Consider the following 13,466-nt stretch of genomic DNA (forward strand, 5'->3'; position numbering starts at 1 on the left):
CTGCTGTCTGGCAAGAAACTTTCTCTGTACTTTTGGGAGGAAGTCTAAGAGCTCTGGAAATTGAGGCAAAGTGGGAAAAGGAGGTGGTGCTCCTGAGGATTTCTGTATCATCTGGTCAGGACGGAATATCGCATGTGGAGGAGGGAATGGAGTGTGTATGTGTGTGTTCGTGTGTGTGTATGAGTTAGAGAGAGTGGAGAGGAGAGAGAGAGAGAGAGAGAGAGAGAGAGAGAGAGAGAGAGAGAGAGAGATGATTTGCTATAGGGGCCTGTGGGAAATGTCATCTCTGGTTGTGTGACATAGGGCAAGTTGCTTAAGGTCTCTGAGTCTCAGGATTGTTGTGAAGGTCAAAAGGGCTAGCTTGTATCAAGTGTAGGCTTCAAACAGTCCTATAATTACTAATTGGGAGAAATGGACCAAAGACTGTAACATAATTATCTATGGCTGGGCTTACTGTGTGCTGCAGGGAGTAAGGGGTCTGAAAGCTACAAGGGAAGGGCTCATTATCGGGGGTCTGGGGCTTGACTTGGACTTAAAGTCCCAAGAGGAGGTTGTCATATTACTGAGTTTGTCAACACCCATCCATCTCCCATAGTGTGTGGCTCAGGCGTTGAGTTCTGGTTTCAGCCAGTCAAGGTAAATCACCTCTGCCCCCCACCTTGGCAGTTTGGTTGGTTCTAAACCAATCAGTACACACGTTCCCTTGGTTACAGGAATTGGTTCGGGTTCATCCAATCAGACAGAAATTCAGAAGTTTTGTCCCATGGCCAGCGAAATACACCCGATCTCTATCTGGATTCAATTGAGGAGGCAAGTGACCTTAGTTCCTGGCGGGCATCTGGTGACTAGGAATGCGCCTGAGATACTGCAGTGGGAGAGGTGGGAAGAGCATGGAAACTTGCAGAGAAATGGCATCCTAGTCCTGACCAAACCATGCCTGAACCCTATTGCATCAGGACGATTCTAATAAATCCACTTTTTTAAACCAGTTTGGATTTCATTTTTGTTTTACTTGCCACTGAGAGCTGATACAAAGGTGTGGACATTGAGAACTGAAATGAGGTTACCAGAGGTGAAGTGGGTGGGGGTCAGAGCAAGGCTGGGGCGGGATATAGTGGATGGTGGTGGGTGTTTTGTTTGGTGCCTGATGGCCTGTGTGTGTGACTGTGTGTCCCTGTATGTATGTCTATGTGTTCCTGCCCACGTCCCCTGTGTGTATGTAAGTAAATAAATAAAAGCAGATACAGGGGCTGATGGAAGGATCTGCGTGGGGAGTGGAGGCCTGTGGCCTTGAGTGAGGAGAGCATTTCAGCTGGAGTGAAGGGCCAGCAGGGGTGTGGATGGGGCGGGGCTGGCAGGGCTACAGGAAATAAGACTGGAAGGTGCTTTGGGGTTGAATAATAGAAGGACGCAGACTCAAGTTTAAGAATTTGGAATTGATTCTGAAGGTGCTGGGGAAGAACGGAAGATTCGTGAGCAGAGGAGAGGAAGTGGGAGAGTGACGTGAACACCACGGTATTTGGGGGAGATCACCCTAAGAGTGGGTGTAGGTTGAATTGGAAGAAGGAGACTTAGAAAAGCATTGTCATTTACTGACACTGCATGTAGTGTGTGCATGACCGCGGTGCATTCATCCTGAAATAAGCCCTTAAAAAAAAAATAAACAGCAGGTTTTAAAGCTCTCGAGACACTTGATTTAACATATCATTATTAAATGGCACCGGGACCTGAGCACAGGTCATTGCCCTCATCTCTGTACCTTTAGTCTTCACATTTGTGGGAACGCAGGTGACAGGAACCCAGGTTGAAGGGGTGTAAGGAGGGAACAAGAGGCATTAGGCTAGTGACCCCAGATGTAGGCTCTTACTGAAGTCACAACCTAGACTTTGCTATCAATATTTTTAAAAACCTTTTTCCTAAAGTTCTAGATGGTAAATTAGGCAAGAAGATGAAACAGAAAGTGTAAATATTGGGGGAGGAGAGTAAATAATCATAATTGCAGGTAAGATGATTGTTTACCTGGAAGACCCAAGACAATTTCCTGAAAACAATAGGAAAAAAGATAGTTTGGTAAAGTGGCCAGTGGCAAAACAATATACAGAATGGGATAGCTTTTTCTATTTATAAAATGACTGTATAGAAGGTAAATTAAACGGCCTCATTCACAGCATCAGGAAGAAAACAGTAACAAAAATACCTGGAAATAAGCTTCTTAGGAAGCATGTAGAATTTACATGAAGAATCCCAGAAAACTCTTCTGAGGGATAGAAAAGAAACATAAGTAAATAAGACACATGCCTATTTCTGGGGTGGAAAAATTGAATACTATAAGGATGCTAAGTCTTCTTAAGTGAATGTACAAAATCATGATAATCTGCTTAAGATCCCTACAGAATTAGTTTTTTTCCCTTTGGAATTTGACAAAGTAATTGTGCAACTGATCTGGAAGAATGAAAAATGAGAACAGGAAAATTCTGAAAAAGAGAAATAATATTTACTCCAACAGAAATTAAAATGTTTTATATAGGGACAATAATTTAAATTTTGATATAATAATAGACAACTTTGGGAAAGAATAAGGAGTCCAGAAATGAATTCGAGTATTTAAGAGAATTTCACATCTGATAAAATGGCATTTCTATTAATTTGGGAATATAAAGTCTAGTTTATAAATGGTATTGGAATAATGGATGGGCCCTTACAAAGTAGACTAATTTTTCACCTTACTTCAATAAGAGGAAGCCTTGAAAACCAGAGGCATGTAAATATATATGAATGTTTTGGTCATTTGAAGGTGAGGAAGTTCCCTATATGCATGACATGAAATCCAGAAATCATAAAAGAAGAAATTGATAAATTTGGGCATATGAAAATGAAAAGTATAAGGACCTTAAAGACCATTAAAAGTAAAAAAAAAAAAAAAAAGGGAAAACATATGGTCGACAAGTTTGATCTAATCTCCGCTGTACAAAGAACTCTTACAACTCTTTAAGAAAAAGATAAACATCTCATTAGAAAGATGGGCAAAGGACACAAACAGCAATTCACAAAGAAAGTAATTACAAATGATTAAAAAACATGAAAAGCTATTCATTTACTCTCACGAATAGTCTAAGCAATGCCAATAAGAATGAATGTCATTCGCCCTCTGCTGAATTGACCAACACTGAAACGCAGGACTGGGGAATGTGTGGATGGACAGACAGACGTGGAAGTGTGTTGAGGGGAAGCATTGGCATTGATAGGAAATACCTATACCTATAGGAAATTTCTGAAGGGCAAAGAGCACTGTCAGAAGCAGCAATCTCATTTATAGGATTTCATTGCAAGAAGACAATTGCAAAAATGAACAAAGAGCTATTTATACACCCAGATATTTATTATAGCATTGTTGATGAGAGCAAAATCTTGACAACATTCTAAACAATCAATAGAGACCCAGTTAAAGTTTGATACATACGTACAATGGAATACTATGGAGTAATTAAAATAATTTTTGTAGAGCTCTATTTATTGACATAGAAAGATGTCTATGACATATTGTTGAGAAGGAAAAGCAGGTGTCAGCGAGAACAGTATGTATAATACAATCCTTCGTCTATAAAATTATATACATAGATCTCTGTGTGTATATATGCATAGAGATATGTCTGGAAGGCTGTTCACTGAAATGCTAGGAGTGTTTATATCTGGGTGGTAGGATTTTGGGTGAGTTTTACTTTCTTTTTCATACTTTTAAGTATTGGCATTTTTTTTTTTTACAAGGAGGATATATCATATCCTCCTTATAAAACACATACTAAAGCTATTTCATTACGGAAATTGGATAAGTATCACATAAGAGGAATCAGCATGTAGTGATTTAATGACTGTGGCTAAAATGGTTAAGAGGCAAGTCGGGAATTTGATCCTGGGACCAGGGAGGATTATGCATGGAGGAAGGGGGAAGAGCTTCCAGAGCTTAGGCTGATGGCAGTGGCCTGTGGTCGCCGGACTACCTCTTAGGAGGCTGATCATAGAGGCACAGCCGACAGCCAGGTGCAGGGGGTGAGGGGTGTACATTTTTCCCCAGGACAAAATTGTAGGTGAGAACCAGGACCGGAGAGAGCTAGATGGGTCTTGCAGCATAGGCCTGCTTATGAGATGGGAGACGGAATGGGAGAGCTGTTAGGAAGGTGGGGGACTACCAGGGACAGAGTGCCTGGAAATTCCCTGGGGCTGTGGTGAAATTCCAGAGGAATGTCAACCATGTCCAATGTTGGAGGAGCCCTGAGACCAAGAGACTGCTCAGTACTTGACAAACAGGAGTTTATCGGTGACCTCAGGAGAGCAGTGGGGAATCAGGAGTGTGTGTGTATGTGTGTGTGTGTGTGTGTGTTGAGTTTGTTGCGGGAGAAAGAAGGGTTATACCTTGGGGGAGCAGATTTGTGGTAACAGGACTAAGTCTTGCTCAGGGATGGCAATAACTGGCACCTGTGCCCCCTGTCTGTGCCCCAGTCCTGGCAGGCATCACTAATCATCTGCCGAGCTCCATGGAGGCTTGACAGTCAGGCCAGGTGCTGCTAGCAATCAATTGGATTTGACTGGTGAGACGAACCTGTTTCCCGTGCCTGGGCTTGAATGAATACTTGAAGGATGATGAGAAGGAAGGCATGGAAGGGTGACTAAAGAGCAGGAGAGGGGAGGCCTGCTAGAGCCAGGGCTCCCAGTGCAGGTGTGGACTATGGTCTCAGCCCAGGAAGACATCCACATGTGGAGCCCAGGATGGTGTCTGTGAGTTCCAGGGGTCTGGGATGCTGGAACAAATTGATGATTTGGATGATGCTGTGATAAAACCCCACTGCAAGTGAGTGACTAGTTGGTGTGTGGGTATTTGGGGGCTCACTGTGGCCCACCAGCTGGCTTTCCAGGGGCAGCACATTGTCTGGACCACCTGGCATAGAGAGATCTGCCTGTGGGTTCCGTCTCCAGGCCCGCAAGCAGAAGTTGGGGTCCCGCTGTGGCTTTGGAACACTTTTTGGTTCAGCTGCTGTGCCTCTGATGGTGTTTTGATGGCATTAGTGGGACCATGGGGTCCTGGATGAAGGAGGTCAAGGCTTCTCTGGACTCAGTGGCCAGAGCTTTTCAGGGGCAGTGGAGGAACACAGATATGTGAGTCTCGCTTGCAAAAATGGCCGGGCTGGGGAGAAGCCCGAGAATGTTGCTTGATCTCGCAGAAATGTTCGAAGGTGCTCCGGCCAAGGAATTTGATGTTTGCTTTGAACCTGCCAAAGCAGAGCTTGTGAAAACAAGGTCCTTGGAACCCTCCTTTCTTGAGGTTGTTCCACAGAGTGAGTCTATGAGTAGCATTCACAACTCAGTGCCTGAGAGCACACTCAAGGCTCTGAGAAGTCCTGCAGTGAGGAAACTTGTTCCATGTAGACTTTTTCCAAACTTATTTGACTACCTAAAGTTTTTCAGTTTAACATCAATTTGCCTCCTGCCGGATTAGTGCCTGACCTGGGGCAGAGGGAGTGACATGTCCCATGTGGTCCCAGGGGTGGTGTTTGAGCTGATGTGGGAAGGTTGCAAAGAGGCATATTTTGGCTCAGTTCAAGGAAGAACTTTGCAACACTGCAGATGTTTCAATCATGAAAGGGACAGTAAAAGGACTCCCATCCTTGGAGGCCTCAAGCGGAGCGTAGATTTGTCAGGGATGCTGAAAATGGGAGCTAGGCTCCAGGGGGGTGTCGTCATTGGTTTCTGGGGTTCCATGAACCTGGGGAGAGGGGCTCTTCGGCTCCTGAGAGGTGACACTGTTCCCTGGGAGGTTGTATCGCTGCGGAGTTGACTTCGGAGTACTTGGGATGCCTGAAATGAACAGTCTGTGAAGGTAAGATGTGAACACATAAATATCCTCATTAAGTCCCAAATACACATCCCAAACTTTACATAACAGGAGCAGCAGCTGGAGACGCCCACAGCCCTAATTGCTTTTCTGTACTAAGAGAACGTCCTCTCTCCAGCTCTGCTTCTCCCATTCATTTAGGTAATTACTGGAGGGAGCCAGCTGCGGCAGACTGGCGGGCAGGCGGGCGGGTTTTCATACAACCAAGTGGGTGCATCGTGAGGATGGGATGCAGTGTGAGCTGGAACCTCTGTGCTCTCTTCGTGGCAATGGCGGTGTCTGAGGACGGGGTAGGGGAGGCTGCTGCTCGGTGCCTGTCCTGATCTCACTGAGCTTCCAGGCCAGGAGGCTTCACCTCTCAGGACTTGACAAGCATCTTTCAGGCAGTGGGAAGGAGGCAGGCTGGCTATGGCCATGGGGTAAGAATGGGATGGATGGAGGAAAGTGACTTTGTTTAGTAGATCACCCAAGAGGCCTTCCCTGAATCTTGTGCTGAGCAGGGACGATGAGACAGTTTGATCAGCCACAGCTCCTGTGCTCAGCTCATGCCCTGAGGAGGAAGCAGCATGGGCAGGGGAAAGGCTGGCATTGAGGCAAGCTCTCAGGCCTGAGGGGTACCAAGGACCCTGACTTGGGGAAAGGGTGGTCAGAGAAGACTTCTTGGAATAAGAGACAGTGAGATTGGGTATTGGAAATGAGTGTGACCTGGAGTGGGACGAGTTACCTGCAGTTGGGGTGTTCCTGTCTACACACTGGGGCCAAGGTTAATTGCCGCGGACCTCCAGGCCCCAAAGTGACATCGAATTGGCCCCCTTGTCTCCGGTCTCTAGCAAATATCTAGACTCTAGCAGATATGAGTTCCTTCTTGGGATTTCTTTAAAGGCGTCCCAAGCATGGTGTTTTCAACTGGGGGCCAACCTGGCTGCCTGCTGTTCAAACCTAGGCCCCTGGGGGGTCACCCAAAGTGGGTTTCCTCTATCAGTAGCCTTGAGCCACTCTTTGGAGGTGCTCAGGGGAGGGCCGTGTCCCAGGTGCTCTGCCCACCAGGCTTCCTGTGGGTGGCAAGTGAAACTTTTCTTTCTGGTTCTCTCCCAGCAGCCAGCTCCATTCCCCAAGTCCCAAGTGGCGGCTCCTTGGGCCGGAAACAATGTGCTTTCTCCATGCCTGGGAGTGGAAGTCAGCAGTTTGGCACCGTCTGGCTGGCAGCCTCCACCGGCTTCCTTTGGCACTTTATTGGCAAAGGCGGTGACATTTCTTTCAGTTGGGTGGGTGGAGCTGTTATGCAAACTCCCGCTCTCCTCATTCGCCAGATGAATATTCATGACTCAGGCAATCTGTACCAGCCAGACTTTCCTGAGGGCGGCAGCTTTTCATCTCTTCCTCTCTCTCTTTTCTTTCTCCTTCTCTCCTTCCCAGCAATTTGGAAAGCTGGAGTGCAGCTATATTTAATTTACAAATACAGAGCTATTTAGCTTGCCTTTTGAGGTGCAGGCACTGGGGAGGAGTGCTGGGGAATGGGAGCCTTGGTGGAGGCTTCCGGTCCCTGACCCTGGGCCTCCGGGCCGGGATCCTGCGAAGCCTTTTAGGTCCGGGGCTCCCCTTGAGCTTGGCACCTTGGTGCCCCATGCCTGAAGGTGCAGCAGCTTGTGCCTCCTCAGTCCACACTGGCCCCTTTGGTCGGTGTGAAAATCCCAAAGCACGTATGGTCTCCTGCTCCAGGTGCCGCCAATACCATTGCTCCTCCTGCCACCCCCAGCTCCCCAACACTCTCCTATTTGTTCAGGCCCACTCCCCCACCCCCTGACCCTGCTCTAAGCCCTAGACCAAAGCCCAGAAGGCTCTGGGGCATTTGCTAGTCATTGCTTTTCTAGAGAAGGAACCCTTCCCCACTTGGGGTCTGATTCCCTGGGGATGCACCTGTTCCCCTTCCAGGAGGGATGGCTACCTAGCTTCCTTTGTCTCTTCCCAAGGAGGCACCAGAAACTCTGGCAGCAGGGTCAGAATTTCCAGAATTTGCCAGGGAATTGGGTCTTAGTAAGGATGTGCTCATGTGTGTCTTGTGTGTGTGTGTATGTAAATATTTACACACAGCTTCAGTGTGTCTGTATGCCTACATCTATGTTCAAGTGTTTGAGTGTGTGTGTATGTGTAAGGGCGTGAATGTGTATGTGGCGGGAAGTCTGGGAATGTCTGCATGTGTGAATGTGCCTCTCCAGTTAGAGTTGCCTGTGTGTATTCAGGGGTCTGGGGGGTTGTAGGTAAGGGTGCTTCTGGGGGAGCCAAGATTGCGTGAGTGTGTCTGTGCCTGTGTGTAAATGAATTGTAGCTGTGAGTACAAGTGTAGGGGTGCCTCAGAGTCTGAGAGAGAGGCGGGGTGTGTGTGTGTATGTGTGTGTGTGTGCATGTGAGGCCTCATCTCTCCCTGACCTCCATTCCCTCCTAAACCTTTTCCTATCTAGTGAGGTGGAGGGGGACGGTCCCCCCTTTGCAAGTGTTACATATTCTATCCAAGGATGGGAACAGAAGGCTTCCCAGCACAGAGCGTCCTGAAATTACTTTATATCCCCCCTCCTTGTTTCATCTAATCAAAATAGCAGCCTTAGGCTCACCCAGTCTCCCTACCCACCACTCAGTCCCAGGGGAGGGAGTGTGGCGGCCTGGCTTGTCTGACCCCCTTCGAGAGCACCTTGCAGCCCCGAGCCAAGGAGCTGTCTTCCAAATCTCCTCGTTCCACGGCCCATGCTTCAGTGGCAAGAGCCAGCTGCCTCCCTGCCTGCCAGCAACTGCCAAGCTCTTCCAGAACCCACATCCAGGCCCGGCCTCATTTACAAATATGCAAATTTGCATCTTTTCTGGTATGCAAATGGAGACATGACAAATAGCTAATTAGGGTCAAAAGAAGCACTCTGAACCAATTAGTTGTAGGGTCGATTCCTTTCTGCAGGGGGGAGACTGGGCCCTCCTCTCCTCTCCTGCCAGCCCTGGCTCCCCTGTCCCCCCACTCTGGCCTGGTCTGTGGGGCTGGGACTGTGGATGTTCAAAGAGCACTGAAGCAGGAGTCTGCTTAAATCCTAGCCCCACCTCTGACTTGTGGTCGTGTGGCCCTGGGATTGGGATTTTCCCAAGCCTCAGTCTGACCCTCTGTGAAATGGAGCAACGATCGTGTTGTCTGTTCCTAATTTGCCACTCGGCCCTGGGAGACTTGGGAGGACTTGAATGGAACTGCCTTTGAAAGCTGTACTGAAATCCCTCGGATAGGCACGTTGCCCTGTTCTTCCAAAGTGCCTTCTGCCCTTGATTTCATCCACTCTCTGAGTTCGTTGACAGGATGGCAGGTAGGTTCATCTTAGGTGCCAGCCCTGGTCAATCAGGAATGGCTGCCTGGAGCAGTGTGTTAAGAAGGATTCTGAGGCCAAGTCTAGTTTCACCAGAAGATAGACTGTGTTGATTAGTGTTGTCTGCTGCAGGCAAGTGAATGGACTCTGGTGGCTCATGTCCTGCCTATTTATTGACCACACAAAACAGGAAATTTGGAGCAGGAACTGGGGTTCCCAGCCTCTCTGCAACCTGGAGTGACTTACCCTTCTGAAGTTTAGCTTCCTAGTATAAAACAGTGAAAATAAAACCTGTGTCTTAGGGTTATTGTGAAGATGAAACAAAGATTAGGTGAAATCCCTTTGTCATCTGGGAGGGGATGTGTCCATTTAATTGGCGTGTCAGTGGGGCAGCAGCACCGTTCCATCTCAGAGGGGAGGAGCTTGAGGCCCGCAGCGGGTGGGTGACTGGAGAAGAGCAAGCCTGCGGTCTAGCCAGGCAGGCCTGCATGGCAGCTGGGGCTGCTCTTCTCTCTGCCACTACAGGATCCTGGATCTCTCCTGCCACCCCCGCGCTGCTGCCCCGAGCGCGCTGCAACAAGCCCCGCTGGCCTGGTTCCACTTCTGGGTGTGAAATTTGGCTGAGTCGGCACCTGGGAGAATGGGGCAATTGCCATCCTGGAGCCTGGGGCCTGGGCCAGGGCCAATGGGCAGACGAAGGGCTGGTGGGGTGCTGAGTGCCAGGGAGCTAGCCAAAGCTTGGCAGCTGGCAGAAGTGGGCAGGGAAGGACATGGCTGTGAGGATAGTTGACTCCTGGATGCTCAGGTCCTGCACGCAGAGCGAGTACAGGTGTGTGTGTGTGTGTGTGTATGTGTGCATGTCTGCTGACAATGCCTGGGCATGTTGGCCAATGTCTCTGAGCGTGCCTCAGTGCCTGTGCCTGTGTCTGAGGATACACCTAGGAACACAATTCTTACAAATAGGTGCATTACTGTGCATTACTTATCAGAATAGGTCATTGTGCACATGCATGTGTTGAGATGTGTGTCTGGGTGTCAGCATATGACCATGCATGTGCACCTGCTCTTGTGTTTATCAGGAACTTCGTGCATGTACACACCTGCCAGTATCTGTATGGGCGTTTGCCTGTGTCTATGATGTTCATTTTTACATCTTTCCATGTCTGTGCAGGTGTGTCCATACTGGCGCATGTCTGACACCTGTCGGAGTGTGTGGACATGGGGCCATGCCTTTCTGTTGGCATCCGTGTGAGCAATGTTGGACACCATGGGTGTTCCCCCCAGCCCTCCATGCCTCTCTGTGTTGCATATACCTGTCAATCTGCTCACATGCATGCACCAGTGGGTGCATTTCCTATGGTGGTGCATTTCCTCACATCTACCTGTGAGGCTGCTGGTATCTACGTCAGGATGCAGGCACAGCTGCATCAAGGTGAGAAGGATGGATTTGTCTGCATGGCTGCAGCAGCTCAAGGCCATGCCTTTTATCTTTTTCTTGTGGCTTGGGCCTCTGGACTCAGCTCTCAGTTTCCCTGGTGCTGCCCCTGACCAGACCAGGTCTGATACCTCTGGAGAAACACCTGCCTGTCCTTTGGGGCTTACTTAGCTCTTTCTCTTTTTCCTTATCTCATCTCCTCCCCTTTCTCTATTCTTCCTTCCTACTACCCTTCCTCATTTCCTTTCCCCTCTCTCCATCCTTCTCTCCTCACTTCTTCCTTCCCTTCTTGAAACTCACTTGAGGAGAACTGTCCTGGGGTTGCTGTGGGGAAAACAGAGCTCACAGAGTCTCCTGGGGTTCTTTAAATAGAAATCACCACAATCCCCACTGGGTATTTATAATTGCTCCAGTTGGAAGCAGAGTGAGAACCTGTTCTTTTGAGGAGACCCCCACCCCGGTCTTCCCACAGTGTGTGTGGGGAAAAGTGTGGCCCTCCACCTGCCAGACCTGCTGGTATGCGTTCCGGAGCACTTGTGCCCCCGAGCACTTGTGCCCCTGCTCCCCCGTTGTCTGTCCATGGTCTCTTCTGCCGTCGTGGAACTTCTTTGGGATGGGGACTGCTCTTCTCCTGTCTGTGTTCAGAGGCCAGTCTTCATGGCGGGACCTCCCTGCTCAGATGCTGGAGTCATTCCCAGGCGGCCTCACCTGGATAGGGCTCCGCTCCTGGGCCAGCTGGTAATGTCACTCCCATTCTGACCTGCAGGGACTGGGCAGAGGCAGCCCTTCCCGTGCAGACTCCCTGGCCAGGGCTGGCCCCAGGCCGTCCTGTGATGTCAGTGCCGATGGATGACTCTGGTAAGAGACAAGGAGTCCCAGCTCACATCTTGCAATTATCAAATGCTTCCCCGCTCCTTACAGTCTGTTCCCTTCGCTGATGATTTTGGATGGAATTTAAAATAAAAAGATTGACGAAAAATTGGAAACTGTATAAAGGAAAATAAAAGCACTAATACCAGGGACTATCATGTGAGCTTTAATGTAAAGAGTAAGCATGTGAAGATGACATTTTATGGGCAACTCCAAATTAGCATGAAGTTCCCAGCTGGTAAATGTCTTGACTCCGTTCTCTGTCTTGGGGTCTGTGGCTAGACGTTCTCCTTGTTGGAATCCTAACCTGGCAGAACTTGAAATGGAGTGTGAAGGACTTGGGTTTCAGGTTTGGGGACTTCTGGGTCGAGTCTCTCAATCATAGGTGTGTGACCTTCCTGAACCTCAGTTTCCTTATCTGTACAAGGGGGATAAAGCATCTACTCTCAGGGTGCTTGTGAGGATGACAGACATGCACACGCCCAGGAGCAATGCCTGGTGTGCAGCAGGCTGAGCGCCAGTCTCCCCCACCCCTCAGTGGTCTGTTCTCTACACTATAGCCACAGTGATCTCGTTAACATACAAGTTGTATCACTTCACTTGTTTGCACAAAACAGCCAATGGCTCCACCTCATGTGGAGTCAAAGCCAAGGTCATTAGAGTGACCTCCGGCCCCAGATGATCCACCTCCCCACCTGTCACTGTCTTTGCTCTTCTCCCCATCTCCCCTGGCTGCCCTTGTTTCTTGGTTGTTTCCCAGATGTGTCAGTTACATTCCTGCCTCAGGACTTTTGCATGTGCTGTGTCCTTTGCTGAAACATGCTTCACCCAGATCTCCCCACGGCTCCTCCTGTTATCCGTTCAGATATTTACTCAGATGTCATCTTTTCTGTACCCTGCTCTTTCTTTTACCTCTGGCACTGATCAACCCTTCAGTATGACACACCATTCTTGGTGCTTATTTATTTTCTATGTTGCTTGTTTCTTCCCAAGAGCATGTAAGCTCCTTAAGAGCAGGATTTTTGTCTTTGTTCCCAGTATCTTTAACAGTGCCTGGCAAGTCACCAGTACTTAAGGAAGATCTTGTGAATGAATGACCTGCTCACCATTTTGGAGGGTACCAACGCACAGCAGTGGCATTATACCAGCTTGGACAATCAAGTTATTATTCTGCAGCTCTGGAGTGGTGCTTCCTCAGCAAGGCAGGGCAGGCGACAGGTGGCTTGGAGGACACTGTCCTGTGGGCCTTCTGCTTGGGGCAGCCAGCTCAGGAGGATATATGTCCATGTGCTGCTTCCTCACATGATCAGAGACATGGGCTAGCCAGGGGGCAGGGCTGCCTGTTCCCCGACATCCTCTACCTTCTATCTCTATGTACAATGCTGCCAGTTTGTCCAAGGCTAAGAGGGTCATTTTAGAGGCTCACTCTCAGCGGGGCGAGAGGGCATTCAGACTAAGGTAGGTAGGTGGTCCAGTGGGTGCTGCATGGTTGAGGGAGGGTTGGCTGCCCACAGGGCATGGAATGGGCCTCAGGATCAGCTTCTAGAAAGCCCCATGGGAAGAGTGGGCAGTAGTGTGTGGCCCAAGTGTGTCTGCCTTCGGTGGTGAGAACTCCCTGAAGCCAGGGTTGGGGTTGACCCACCTCTGCCTGCCCTGCCAGGTGCACCAGTGTCTGCCAGGTGGCTAGTTCAGCTCAGATCCAGGAATCCAGGAGTGCAGGAGTTGGGTGATCTTGTCACTTGGTGTGCATGAGGGACTTGGAGGTGCAGGCCACATCTGAGACAAGTCTTGGCCTTATCTACCTTAAAATTTTATAGTGGTGCCTTCAAAGACTGGGGGTTCTCCAGAGCTGGGAGGCACATGCAGGTCAGGATAATCTTCCTAAACCCAATACATTCATGGTGAAAGGTCTTTGTCTGGATTCTAGAACAGAGTTCTT

This window comes from Talpa occidentalis, unplaced genomic scaffold (genome assembly GCF_014898055.3).
Source record: "Talpa occidentalis isolate TD23 unplaced genomic scaffold, MPIMG_talOcc4v2.1 talOcc4.9, whole genome shotgun sequence".
NCBI lineage: Eukaryota > Metazoa > Chordata > Mammalia > Eulipotyphla > Talpidae > Talpa > Talpa occidentalis.